Below are 12,300 nucleotides of genomic sequence, written 5' to 3'. Positions count from 1 at the left end.
GAGGCTGTTTTAAAGAACAGTAGGGTGTTGGCAGTTTTTTTTAGGTTGATTTAAAGAACATTAGCGTGTTGGCAGGTGGGTTTTGAGGCTGAGGTAGTGGAGGAGGTCAGAGGTGGAGGAGGAGGTCAGAGAGGTAGAGGTGGAGAAGGAGGAGGTCAGAGAGGTGGAGGAGGAGGTCAGAGGTGGAGGAGGAGGTCAGAGAGGTAGAGGTGGAGAAGGAGGAGGTCAGAGAGGTGGAGGAGGAGGTCAGAGGTGGAGGAGGAGGTCAGAGAGGTGGAGGAGGAGGTCAGAGAGGTGGAGGAGGAGGTCAGAGAGGTGGAGGAGGAGGTCAGAGAGGTGGAGGAGGAGGTCAGAGGTGGAGGAGGAGGTCAGAGAGGTGGAGGAGGAGGTCAGAGAGGTGGAGGAGGTCAGAGGTGGAGGAGGAGGTCAGAGAGGTAGAGGTGGAGAAGGAGGAGGTCAGAGAGGTAGAGGAGGAGGAGGAGGAGGTCAGAGGTGGAGGAGGAGGTCAGAGGTGGAGGAGGAGGTTAGAGGTGGAGGAGGAGGTTAGAGAGGTAGAGGAGGTGGAGCAGGAGGTCAGAGAGGTAGAGGTGGAGCAGGAGGTCAGAGGTGGAGCAGGAGGTCAGAGAGGTAGAGGAGGTGGAGCAGGAGGTCAGAGGTGGAGCAGGAGGTCAGAGAGGTAGAGGAGGTGGAGGAGGAGGTCAGAGAGGTAGAGGTGGCAGGTTGTTGAGGGCTTTGAATGTGAAGTATTTACATACATTACATTGTTTGGGAACAGGTGATTGATAGGGGAACGTCACCCAAATCAAGAATTCCAATATGTTATTTCTAGGAAAGTTCAATCAATATTTGTGAACATGTGCTACTCTCCCCCAAAGCCAGGAACCAGAGAAGTAAGACTCAACTTGTGACGTCATCAGGTATAAAGTCTGGAGCTGCTCCACAGACAGTGGAAGGGAGACTGATTTTGTTCTGTAGGGTGTTGGCAGGTTTTTTTTTAGGCTGATTTAAAGGACGGTAGGGTGTTGGCGCTGCTGATGTGAGGGGAGGGCATTCCAGAGGGAGGGGGCAGCTGCTGCAAAGGCCCTGTTGCCCCAGGTCTGGAGCTTGGTCCTGATGGGAAGTAAGGGGATGGTGTCAGCAGACCTGAAGTGACAGTTAGGGGTGTGGAGGAGGAGTAGGTCAGAGAGGTAGAGGAGGTGGAGGAGGTCAGAGAGGTAGAGGAGGTGGAGGAGGAGGTCAGAGAGGTAGAGGAGGTGGAGGAGGTCAGAGAGGTAGAGGAGGTGGAGGAGGAGGTCAGAGAGTTAGAGGAGGTGGAGGAGGTCAGAGAGTTAGAGGAGGTGGAGGAGGAGGAGGTCAGAGAGGTAGAGGTGGTGGAGGAGGTCAGAGAGGTAGAGGAGGTGGAGGAGGTCAGAGAGGTAGAGGAGGTGGAGGAGGAGGTCAGAGAGGTAGATGAGGTCGAGGAGGAGGTCAGAGAGGTAGAGGTGGTGGAGGAGGAGGTCAGAGAGGTAGAGGAGGTGGAGGAGGAGGTCAGAGAGGTAGATGAGGTGGAGGAGGAGGTCAGAGAGGTAGAGGTGGTGGAGGAGGTCAGAGAGGTAGAGGAGGTGGAGGAGGAGGTCAGAGAGGTAGATGAGGTGGAGGAGGAGGAGGTCAGAGAGGTAGAGGTGGTGGAGGAGGAGGTCAGAGAGGTAGAGGAGGTGGAGGAGGAGGTCAGAGAGGTAGATGAGGTGGAGGAGGAGGTCAGAGAGGTAGAGGAGGTGGAGGAGGAGGTCAGAGAGGTAGAGGAGGTGGAGGAGGAGGTCAGAGAGGTAGAGGAGGTGGAGGAGGAGGTCAGAGAGGTAGATGAGGTGGAGGAGGAGGTCACAGGACCAATTATCTTTATATACCTAATTTTGTGTTTTCAGTATATGGTGATTTTTTTTGTGTGGCCCTTTTCTTAAAATGTTTATTCATGTTCTCTTATGTTTGGTGATAGTTGGATGTTTGATTGTTTAAGAATTAAAGCAATTAATCTCTAAAGCAACATTAATGAATGGCTCCTAATATGTCAGAATCAGAACCTTACAAACCACGTTCATTATACTAACTGATACTGAATCTGATTCTCTACAAGCTCTGAGCTCAAACTACTGATGGACAACGTGCATAAAGATGGCTGCCTCCATTCCCTGTGGTTAGGGGTTCCATTCCCTGTGGTTAGGGGTGCCATTCCCTGTGGTTAGGGGTTCCATTCCCTGTGGTTAGGGGTTCCATTCCCTGTGTAGTAGAGTAGAAGTAGAAAGCTTTAGTTTATTGTCATTGCACAACACAGTACAACGAAATGTGTTTATGCAGCACCTAACAAATTATACACACTACCATACAACACATTCCATGTACCCATACACACACTACCATACATACATTAGTGTACCCATACACACACACACACACACTACCATACATACATTAGTGTACCCATACACACACTAACATACATACATTAGTGTACCCATACACACACTAACATACATACATTAGTGTACCCATACACACACTACCATACATACATTAGTATACCCATACACACACTAACATACATACATTAGTGTACCCATACACACACTACCATACATACATTAGTGTACCCATACACACACTACCATACATACATTAGTGTACCCATACACACACTACCATACATACATTAGTGTACCCATACACACACTACCATACATACATTAGTGTACCCATACACTCACTACCACACCACATTCATGTACCCACACTCTGCTACACATGCACTTATTCACAAGAACATAATCTTTCTTTTTTTAAACAGCATTGCAAATATTTTTTTATTATTATCATTCATACATGGAATTGTTACAGTCCAACAGTGTCTTCAGTACATATAGTTCACTTAATATGATCCACTAAATTCCATGACCGAAAGGAACAGGAAGACAACTCTTATTGTGCCTGCCCCTACACACATACAGTACACTGATAGACTGTTCATAGCGCGATGTTTACCAAACCAAACAAAGTGTACATACTTATTTTGCAGAAATGAAAACATCACCACACATACATTAACATAAATGAATAACTTTTGTGTATCTGTCAGTTAAATTGCATATTTACTGAGGATCATTCATTTATACACACACATTTATCTATATACTGTATGTATTACTATATTAATCATGTATTATTCTATATTATACTTCTATATACTATATAATTGTATCATACAGTAGAGAAAAATATATTGCACCTTAGTAGTCAATGACATTATTGCACATGTCCCAAACATCTGTCGTATTGCACATGTATATATTATAGTGAGGTAATGTGGTATTGCACAGACATGTATATATTATAGTGAGGTAATGTGGTATTGCACAGACATGTATATATTATAGTGAGGTAATGTGGTATTGCACAGACATGTATATATTATAGTGAGGTAATGTGGTATTGCACAGACATGTATATATTATAGTGAGGTAATGTGGTATTGCACAGACATGTATATATTATAGTGAGGTAATGTGGTATTGCACAGACATGTATATATTATAGTGAGGTAATGTGGTATTGCACAGACATGTATATATTATAGTGAGGTAATGTGGTATTGCACAGACATGTATATATTATAGTGAGGTAATGTGGTATTGCACAGACATGTATATATTATAGTGAGGTAATGTGGTATTGCACAGACATGTATATATTATAGTGAGGTAATGTGGTATTGCACAGACATGTATATATTATAGTGAGGTAATGTGGTATTGCACAGACATGTATATATTATAGTGAGGTAATGTGGTATTGCACAGACATGTATATAGTATAGTGAGGTAATGTGGTATTGCACAGACATGTATATATTATAGTGAGGTAATGTGGTATTGCACAGACATGTATATAGTATAGTGAGGTAATGTGGTATTGCACAGACATGTATATATTATAGTGAGGTAATGTGGTATTGCACAGACATGTATATATTATAGTCAGGTAATGTCGTATTGCACAGACATGTATATATTATAGTGAGGTAATGTGGTATTGCACAGACATGTATATATTATAGTGAGGTAATGTCGTATTGCACAGACATGTATATATTATAGTGAGGTAGATGTGGTGGCAATAGACAGATTGCCAGCTCCAGCTCCAGACAGTTGGCCACAAACCCATGCAAACAGGGGCGTATTTGGCACGGGGGACTTGGGAATGGGTCCCCCCCATTTTAAGAGCTAAAATTGTATATTGTATAGTAGTGTTTCTCAGGAACCTAGCATGTATTTTTTTTTTATCATGCATATCTTGTATTACTGTGTTCATAATTGCTAATTGAAGCACCATATAATAAATGTTCTTTCACCATAAACCTTTCAAATTTGTTTATTATTTGTCACAACAATACTTGTTTCTGTATGAGCTCAAAAAAAGTCAACCAACGAACTAGATTCTTGTACCGGATCTCCTCTCTGGTAAACAAGAATACCCTGAAGACTCTGGCAGGAGCACTCATTCAAGGGTACTATGACTATGCTTACCTCATGGTACCAAAGCACCTCAAAGGCGCTTAAAACGTTTATGTCACAAATGTAATGGTAAATGGTAAATGGCTGCTTTTTTATATAGCGCTTTTATCCAAAGCGCTTTACAATTTGTTACTCACATTTTTACCCATTCACTCACACATTCACACACCAACGGCGGAGGCAACCATGCAAGGTGCCAACCTGCTCATCGGGAGCAATTAGGGGTTAAGTGTCTTGCTCAAGGACACATCAACACGCTGCCCGGGAGGAGCGGGAATCGAACCGGGAACCTCCGGATTGCCAGACGACTGCTCTACCTCCCGAGCCACTGTCGCCCCAGTGTATCAGTACTAAATACCTATATGTCCCTATGCCATAAATATCATGTATGTTGTGTATTTCATAAATGTCTATATGAATTGAAAATGGGGGATCCTGATGGAAACAAGACAAACGTCTTTCTCAGGTCTGCATCCCCTTAACAATTGTATGTATTGAGCCGTACTGTATTGTACCCATTCTGCAATCTGTTAAATAAAGTTTTCATTCATTCATTCACTCAGTGTGTCGTTTACATGGAGAAATGGCGCCACCGCTTGGAAAAATGCGGTATTGCACCCCTGGTATTAAAAAAAAAAAATAGGTAGACGGCCCCCCCCCTAAACCCCCCCCCCCCCCCCCCCCCATCGCCGTCACTCGCCACGCCCCCAAATCTGTCCCCCCCACACATTGAGAGAGAGTTACGCCAGTGCATGCAAAGTCAATGGGGTGGAACTCCTGTCTGCACAAGCTAAGTGAAGCTCACTGAAATCTGCTCCACAGTGCAACACAGAATAGATCTCAGCTAGCTCGAGCTGCATTGACTTTGCATTGGTTTGTGGCCAACTGTCTGGAGCTGGTGTGCGGGACAGCATGGATTGTGCTGAGAAAGGACTCATTATTGCCAAGTAAGAAATAGAGCTAGGGTTCCTAAGATGAGATCTTTGTACATCTCCACGAGGACATCGTAGTCAGCAGCACACAATGAGAACAGATGATTAATAAACAAATACATTAATTAGAGGGAAATTCCACCACAAAGCAACATTTTTAGGCGTAACTAATGAATTCTCTCTTGATTTGATTTGATTAGACATTTAAACAAAAAAAAAATACAAGATTCCAGAAAAACGTCAAGGATGCTACACAAAAAAAGTCAAGGCTTATTTCCATTGTGGTCCTTGGTCTCAGACAGACAAGCAATACAAAACATGACCATAAATAACTATATGACAAACTACATAGACATGAACATTTTAAATGCAGTACAAATGTAGCCACAGACAACATATATATCAGACAACATGTTCATGCATTTTAAAATCTAGTTTTTGACATTGTCAAGGAGCCATGATTCGACTTTTTTCTTAAAATTGTGTCGGCTACTGATGCATTTGAGCTGTGAAGGTAGCAAATTACAGCTGTCCCTCCGATTCTGACACTGGAAGGGACATGCCTTGACAAAGTAGCATCCTATAAATATCTGGGCATATGGATTGATGAAAAGATGGCCTTTGATGTTCATATTGGGAACCTACTGAGAAAACTTAGACGTAAACTGGGCTTTTTCTTCCGGTTAAAGAAATGTTTCCCGTCTGAAGCCAGGAAGAGAATTGTGCAGAGTTCCTTTCTGCCTGTATTAGACTATGGCGATGTAATCTATATGCATGCTCCTTCCTCCCTGCTTAAAAAGCTGGATTCTGCGTATACTGCCATACGTTTTGTAACGGGTGCAGGCTCTCGCACCCACCACTGCACTTTGTATCAGTCATTAGGATGGTCCTCTCTGTACCAAAGAAGACAATCACACATGTTGATTTTTATCCTTAAGTCATTGCTAGGTAAGCTGCCCTTATATATCTCCAGACTTCTGTTTTTTTATACTTGCTTTTTTAATACCAGACGAGCAGCAAATGGGATGCTTTTAAATGTTCCTTTGATGCAGTCAGAGCTTGGTAAAGCTGCATTCTCCCACTATGTTCCATTTTTATGGAATACGTTGCAAGTAAAACTTTGTCTACAGGCACTTCCTACTGTGAATGCTTTTAAAGGTATGCTACGATTGGCCCTTTATGAAACATGTAACTGTTTTACCTGATGCTATTGTTGATGTGATTATGCTCCTTGCCACTGCACAAATTACCTTCTGTATTTATATTTGAATTGTATGTTTTTTGTTTAATGCCCTGTTTTATGTTGAAACTTGTTGTGTGCCGTGTTGGTCAGGACTCCCTGGAAGAAGAGATCTTGTATCTCAATGGGACATTCCTCGATAAATAAAGGATAAATAAAATATTCTCTGCTTCGAAGTGGTTATGCTTTGGCCCTCTTTTGAAGTGGGTTATGCTTAGAGTTATGGTTAGGGGCCCTAACCATAACCCTAACTCTAAGCATAACCCACTTCGAAAGAGGGCCAAAGCATAACCACTTCGACGCTAAAAAGTCCAAAAGCAGGACAACAGTAAGATTTTGGTGGGACAAAGTGGGACAGATAGATAATGTAATTTTTTTTATTAGAATAACATGGTCTTCACCGAGACCAATGTTTTTTTTTTGCTTCAAAAAGAGGGACATCCTCTCAATATGTGGGATGTTCGGTCAAATGGTGGGACAGTACAACCAAAAGGGGGACACCTGGTCACCCTATCGACGCAGAGAATATTATGTACAAGGCGTGTTATTTTTTTCCGTAACCGCATTTTGCGGAGACGCTCTCTGATTGGCCACTGACTGACGCTCTCTGATTGGCCACTGACATGTGTGCCCAATCGCGTGACGAGCTGTGTCTTTGCCCATTTCCGCGTTGAACAGCAGCAAACTAACGCCTAGTTTATCACTGGTTAAGCTTAGGCGACTCTTTCGAAGTTGGTTAAGGTTAGAGTTTGGAATCAGGGCTGGTGTTCTATCGCCCTGCTCTAAGACAAACTCTAACCTTAACCAACTTCGAAAGAGTGCCTAAGCTGCGTCTCTACAATTCGTAGCCGCATTTCTGCAGACCCCTCTCTGATTGGTTGAGCTCCATTTCTGCAGACCCCTTTCTGATTGGTTGAGCGAAGCCCCTCTCTGATTGGAAATGTACTACCAGATTCGCGTATAACGTTATTTCGTGTGACTTCGCGGTTTATTCATAACGTTATGCACATTTCACAACACAGCCAGCTGTCAGAAACTGTACATTGTAACGTTGTTATTTCGCGGCCTGCCCATTTGATGTTCCCAAATCATATTCAGAAAGTATCACAGAGACTTCTATTGACCAAGGAATTAGTTATTATTAGTAAGACCAGGGGTGCAGTCGTGCCCACACGCGGTTACACGCCGTGTTACTAGATCACTGAGGCAGAAGTACGCGCGATCGCGCACGCGCAATGCGCTCTATCCATTTGTTGTGCGCTAAGTACCCGGCCACCCATAACAAAAGCGCGTCTTCAACCACGCCCCCGCCCGCAAATACAAACAGATATAAACAGATCATTTGACAACAGTATGTTCCTACCTGCAACGCAACCTGTTACCTGAACCAACGATGCCACCGCCGCTCCCCAAGAGAAGAAAGTGATTCACATTCCTTTACAGCTTTGGGTAGAGCGTTCCACATTGAATCCCTGATTTCCCTGCCCCCTCATCAAGTTTGGTGTGAACGATGGGCTGTGTCTGTGATTGCCATGGAATGCCATTCCATCCATATAGGCCATTAGTGACAGTGTCATTGTCTTTCATATGCTGGGAATGTGTTTTGATGTTCTCTGCAGACCAGAGAAAGACTTTCGTCTTGTTTACATCAGGGTCCCCCATTTTCAATTCATCATAACATACACCAGATAGACAGTCTTGCTCTCTTAATATGCTGGTTAAATCGGCTGTCTTTAACCTGAATTAGCAAACAAGATACAAAGCATTCAGTTGACTAATTGTATATGTTCTAATGTTCTCTGTTTTGTTTGTTACATTGTTAATTTAGTTTGTATTTACTTTTCTAGTTTAAGTTGATTCAATTAAAGAAATTGTAACTACTATTACATTTAAAACATTGTTTGTTTTTAACCATATCTGTTGACAATATAATTTCTTTATATATTGAAGGCTACATCCTGCTACCTTTTTCAGCCTTGCGGCGTGTTACCAGTTCCCATATTACCACTGCACCCCTGAGTAAGACACAACATTTCCTAGCAACAATTGACCACCAGACTCTTTCTCTTAAGGCATTAACTGGGTTAATTAATATAAATGTTATATTGTAACTGTCTAGTTACACATTGGTTCCGAAACATGTATGTTCCAGGCTGCACTTAAAACTTTGAATCTAAGAGAGCTCTGGTCAGCGAAGCCGGCGAGCGATTATTATTGGTTTTTAATGACAAACCAATTACATAATCCTATCCAACATGTGTAAAGGCACACACAACATATTCCAGTTAACGGTATATTTTTTTAATGATTCGTTATGGCGTAATCAATACTTCCATGGACCATGCGTATAAATTGCGTTTGCGACCTCCATGTTTTGGGGCTATTCATCAGAAAACTCGGATCCGGGATTCGGCTCCCATCCGTCGGGCAACAACTGTGGGTTTTCAGCCTCTCTCTCTGGAGCTTAACGGAGTTTCGACTCCTGGCTAAGGAGCTTGTCGCGGCTCATGCGCGCGCTCGGCCAATCAGAGAGGGGTCTGCAGAAATGGCCTCAACCAATCAGAGAGGGGTCTGCAGAAATGCGGCTACGAATTGTAGAGACGCGCCTAAGCTTAACCGGTGTAGAAACAGGCATCACACGATTGGGCGCACCAGAAACGTCAGTGGCCAATCAGAGAGCGTCTCCGCAAAATGCGGCTACGGAAAAAAAATAACGCGTACAAGCATAGATATCTATAGAACACTAGATAGCTTAACACCCCTTCCTGACAGGCAGCGACGCGAGCGAGCGTGATTGCGAAAATGATTAAAATGTATTCGTTTCAATCAGACTATCCTGACCTGCCGCGAGCGACAGCGAACTGAGCAGCGATGTCGTCCACCCCTCAGATATTCGCTCGCTGTGTCTCTAGTTGAGCGATTACGCGGCCGAGTCCCGCCCCTAAACACTTTTTATTGGTCAAGAATCGCAGGCTGCTTTGCCCCCCCCACGTGTGCTTCCAGGTAACACACACACACACACAGACACACTCGGACACGCGCCGCCTCATATCAGGACAGTGTCGCGCGCGATTTCGTCTCCAGTTCGCTCGCTCGCTCCCTGTCAGGAACCGGTGTGAGGCGGAGTCACCAGCGTCACTGAACCGCCGCCATCTTGAGAGGGTCAGCCTTGAGTGAGAGTGAGTGAGCTGCACAGACAAAAATACTCATAACTCGCTGAAATATTGACGGATTTACAAACGGGTTGGTTTGCTATAAACATCAAAGATGTAGTTATGATACTGCATACTTATAAAAAAAAACTTTTTAAAGATGTTTTTTTTTACAAACCGCTTGAATCATAGCCACGTTAATAATGCTTGTAATAAACCAAACCGTTTGTAAATCCGTCAATATTTCAGCGAGTTATGAGTATTTTTGTCTGTGCAGCTCACTCACTCTCACTCAAGGCTGACCCTCGCAAGATGGCGGCGGTTCAGTGACGTCGCTCTCCATTGGCCGGCAGCGCGGGCAAGCTATCTAGTGTTCTATATATATCTATGCGTACAAGCATAGATATACAAGGCGGAAGAGACCCTTCGGAGCTAAACCAGCTTCGCTCAACCAATCAGAGAGGGTATTTTCTTCTTCGCTGTACGCGGGCTAGCCAATCAGAGAGCGTCTTCGCAAACAGAGGCTAGAAAAAAATCACACGGATCCGATCAGGCCCATAGATATCTATAGAACACTAGATAGCTTGCCCGCGCTGCCGGCCAATGGAGAGCGACATCACTGAACCGCCGCCATCTGGCTCCAGTCAGCCTTGAGTGAGAGTGAGTGAGCTGCACAGACAAAAATACTCATAACTCGCTGAAATATTGACGGATTTACAAACGGTTTGGTTTATTACAAGCATTATGGGTGCCGACCAGAAATCCGGAAAATTACTGTGGATTGCCAGCGCTATTTGTCTATGGAGAAAGTCCCCTTCTTTGCAGGGCTATAACTTTTTAAATTCTATTGCTACATTGCCATTATTAGGGCCCATTCAAAGTCCTATATGTATTGTTCATTGTGTAGCAACGTTAAACTTTTTCATTCACATATTCATAGTAAAGTATGGTCTAATGTATAAGTATGTTTTCATCTCTTTCTGCAGCTTTCTCCAGAACGTGATCTATAGCCCCAAATGCATTATATTGATGATGAAATACAGTTTGATGGCAATCGGGGCGATATAAAAGATTTCAATTGGACGTACTTCTAGAATGATCTACGTATGATCTGATGATAACCGGATGGGCGGGGGATCGTTTATAATTCCGTGGGCAGCGTTATATCATTCATCTAGTGGGGGTCATATGTTCATCATAACAGTTTATATGGAACACGATCAAAAATAACGCTGAATCTTACCGGATCTTCCTCGCGCCGTTGGACGATGAGCGTGGTGAAGACCGTTTTCGATTATGGGATGTTTATCCTGATGAACCATTTCCAGCTTGTATAATACTATATACGTCCAAATCATGTTGTTTATCGAGTTATTGGCAATCGATCGCTATGTATTGTGTCGAGATCGAGTCCCGGGACCTATAGGGAGTGCCCGGAAGTAATATGGCCGACCAGCACAACCTCTACTGCACTTCCTGTTAAGCGATTGCGCCGATAGGCCACCAGATGGCGCTCCTGAACCGCCGGAGAGCTCAGTGGGTCCTCCTGGTGGATCTCAGGCCAGCGGAGGGGAAATATGAATCCGATCCCAGATTTTTGAAATATTGATATTAAAGACGCTGTAAAGCGTCCTCGGCAACTTGAGCATGGCCGGGAATGACGCTGTAAAGCGTTTCTCGGCAGTTAAAGTGTTAACCTGGCTATGATTCAAGCGGTTTGTAAAAAAAAAACAACTTTAAGTATGCAGTATCATAACTACATCTTTGATGTTTATAGCAAACCAACCCGTTTGTAAATCCGTCAATATTTCAGCGAGTTATGAGTATTTTTAGCTCACTCACTTTCACTCAAGGCTGACTGGGGCAAGATGGCGGCGGTTCAGTGACGCTGGTGACTCCGCCTTAAGCTATCTAGTGTTCTATAGATATCTATGATCAGGCCGACATGTCTGTTTCCAGGCTTAGAGCTCCATCTTGTGGCTTTTAAGTGAATTACAGCCACAGTAGATTCTACCAGATCGGTTCTAGTGCTGTTGAGCTAAACACAGAGATGAGAGGAAGATCACCACCTTCTATTTATCATCATGAGAAATGTTTATTGTTTTACTTCATTTAACCAGACAGGTCAATTAAGAACAAATTTGTGACAAAAGACAAAGGGAGCTTGAACCAGACCATTATTGAACACAAATGATACATACATCACAATACAAAAATCACAGTAGGCTACATACATCACAATACATACACCACAATACATGTTTACAGGTGTGTTTAAGTCACAATGATATCTTGAATAGTGAGCATTTTTATGTCATACATGCAGACTAAACCGTTACATTATGAATTGAAACAATTGTGTGTATTGAGGTGTACTGTATTGTACCCATTCTGCAATCTGTTAATTCAAATGTCCAATCAATCACATTACATGC

Source organism: Notolepis coatsorum (assembly GCF_963971535.1).
Source record: "Notolepis coatsorum genome assembly, chromosome: 9".
NCBI lineage: Eukaryota > Metazoa > Chordata > Actinopteri > Aulopiformes > Paralepididae > Notolepis > Notolepis coatsorum.
Note: the sequence above shows the minus strand (reverse complement) of the source record.